Below are 3,308 nucleotides of genomic sequence, written 5' to 3'. Positions count from 1 at the left end.
CGCCCAAGCCCAGGCGGTGCTGTCGGGGCGCCGTTCCCCCGCCCCAGAGTGGTGCTACCGGTCCCGGCGAGACGTTCAGAGCGCGCGCTGGCCGGAGCGGCGTTGCAGAAGCGCCGCGTGATGGTCCCAGTCGCGTGGCCGAGGAATCGCATGCTCTCAGCGACACCGAAGAGGACCTGCTCATGGACAACGGTCAGCGCCGAGCGTCGGTGTCTCCGCGTTCGGGCTCCGGCGATGAGGTCCACGGGATGGGTGCTGGACCGAGCACCGGCCCTGCCGGCGCTACCGGGCCGCGCGCTGGCCCCAGTAAACAGGGACAAACTCAATAAACAGGGACTGGTGTTTAGCGTAACAATTGAGTGTTTGCCAATGAAGCAAAATGTAATAGACAATTTTCATCCAAGGTTGTTTTCAGCAACTATTAAAGAAGCACAGTTAAGCAGCACACGCAAGGTGTCATAGCATAATGTCAAATTCGGCCTTTTAAGGGTGGAATTGTGCTTTTCAGGACCTTTTGAACACAGGACATGTAATATGACGGGTGAATGAAACAGTTGGATATGTGCATCACTGACAAGGCAGGTGGATATATCTACCTGCCTGGTGGATCATATATGATCAACACTAACAAGTTGAAACTAGAAAGCTAAATATTCAGCGATATCAGTTCCTTGTGACAAAGCAAGATTCTTTAAGCAAGGATATGTCTTTGAAAGTGGCAAAAAGAGGCTGAGGCTTCTACTTTAAAGGGACCCTCCCACCTTAACATTAGATTTGAGTTGAGATAGCCAAACGGGGTCCCTGGCTCACAATTACCGGTTTCGGCACTCACAACATCGAGAAATGTCTTAAATCGGAAATATTGAATTTCAAAATTGCAGCATTTTGATTCAGAGGGGCTAATGCTAAGGAATACCCCTCTGAATGTGTGACGTCAGCGCAGATATCTAACAATTTTTAAATGTTTGACTAAAACGTTTTGTAGCACGCGGTGGTATATGCTATTTGCGCGCAACATCTGCCGCAAACGCCGCACTTCTAAAATAAAGTCGCTAGAAACAGCGGAGATCCCAAAAAAGTAAACAAAAGTAAAAGTCTAATATCTTGAAAACCAGTGAATATTTTTCGGTGAAATTTGGTAGATATTCGTTTTCGCTCTTTCTGAACCGAGCGACATCACTTTCATGCCAATTCATAAACTTTTTTGAAGGTGGGAGGGTCCCTTTAATATTTGTTAGCTGACAGTACACTGTACAGTGAATTTTAGCTGACAGAAATTATTTTAGCTTCCATCACTAGTTTTAGCTGAGAGAAATCCAACCATTCAAAGCATTCGGACTAAATTTATATAAAAATTATTGACTGTTACCAGAGGAAGTAATATCGGCCAAAATAAACAAATAATTTCAAAAACAAGTTAGATAGACACTGCCAGAATGAAGATGGAAGACGAAGTCATGTGTGCATCAAATGGATGAAGTCTAACTAAAGCCTATACCTAGTATGCAACTTTTAACCCGCGCCCTGCTGGGGGGGGGGTGTTTGAACACCCCCCCTTGTGGTTTTTTGCGAATATCTCAAAAACGGCGGCGCGGAGCGCCGCCGTTTTTGGTACACCTTATAATACATCAATTCTACACATGTTGTGAAAATTTCAGACCAAGGTCATTCAAGGTCAGGTCACCAAGTCACTTGAAGTGACCTCACCTCATAAAAACTTTCAATGTCTGTCATAGCTACACCGAGTGACCGATCGCTTTGAAACTTTCAGCGATTGCTGAGAGCAATAGCATGTACAAAATGTATATCTCAGAATTTTGATATTGATGACCTAAGGTCAGGTCAATTTTGCGACCTCCCCATTATAAGTCAATGGGAGAAAATTGAAATGCGCCTCTTTTGGATGAAAGACATTATAAACACTCCCAAACACCGAATTACAAGTGGTTTAGACACACTGAACTTGAAAATGGTGTCCGTGACCCTTGTTTATGCCCTGAGGTCATCTTAGGTCACGAATGGTATCTAACAGTTTTTCGCAAATAACTTTTGATAGAGGCATGCTAGAGCGATGAAAACGCCTTAGATGTGTTCAGCTCGACGATACGGATCGACTGATATGCAACATGACCCTTTCCGGTCAGGCCATGACCTTGACCTGAGGTCAAATTTTCAAGTTGACCTTTCAAGGTCAAGTCATAGTTCATTCGATGCGTCTTGACGAGAGGAACACGATGCCGGTAAAAGTAAGCTCGTACAAGGCTTGGGTCAAAAGTTATTGCAGAAAAACTGTTTTCGAAAAAATCGGCTATTTTTGCAGTTTTTGCCCCCTGCATGCAAAACCGTTGACGTTAGGTCAAATCTGAGAGAATTACTCAGAAAGGGCGTTAATAGGGCTATCGAATGCGCTTTTCCGCGGCGCTGTAGCTCTATTGGTTCCCGAGTTATGCGTTGGCTTCTTGGAAATTTTCGACATTCGACCTGGAAATCGGCGAAATTTTGCCTTCAATGACCTCTGGTGACCTGACCTTTGACCTGACCAAAAAATTGACCGAAGTGATTTCGTCATTATTTTTGACGCTCTTTCGAACGCCGCCTTCCGCGTATCGCTACGTGGCCCAGGAGCCGAGTTACAAGGGGGGGGGGTGTTCAAACACCCCCCCCCCAGCAGGGCGTGGAAATCCAGGACCCCCAGCAGGGCGCGGGTTAACACTGAATTAGAAAAGCATGTGGTACTTTTCCTAGCTATATACAAAAATGGGGACTTTGAATCAGGATTGCAAATGAGTGAGGGCAAACTTTAAAAATGGTTTTGATTTTATCAACAAGTTAAGTGAGCTCCGTCACATCAATTACTCAACAGCTTTGAAAGATAAAGGCATGTACCTCATACCTGTACCATGATTTATTTACTGCTTCACAGCTCGATTAAATAGAATGAACAAGGAATAATTTTGTTTGGCATTTAGGCAAATAACTTGTTAAGTATTGATGAAATTGTATAAAAAATTCGCATCCAGATCTGAATTATTGAAACAAAGAGAACATGTCTTATCGTTTGTTTATTCCAAAGAAGCTTGGGCAATTAAAATATAACGAATTTGGCATGCTTCTTCCCCAAACACTTAAAAGATGCATGACCTCGGATTTTTTTTTGCTACTTCTTCTCGATGAGACTTCCTCGAACAATATATTGCAACTTTATGCACGTAATATACGACGCTAATATAAACATTATCTCTTACCTTTAATATGGAAGGAAAAACTCTACATATGGTAGTTCGACAGTTCTTGCGCAATAAATTTCT

Source organism: Amphibalanus amphitrite, unplaced genomic scaffold, assembly GCF_019059575.1.
Source record: "Amphibalanus amphitrite isolate SeventyFive unplaced genomic scaffold, NRLGWU_Aamphi_draft 000701F_arrow, whole genome shotgun sequence".
Classification (NCBI taxonomy): domain Eukaryota; kingdom Metazoa; phylum Arthropoda; class Thecostraca; order Balanomorpha; family Balanidae; genus Amphibalanus; species Amphibalanus amphitrite.
Note: the sequence above shows the minus strand (reverse complement) of the source record.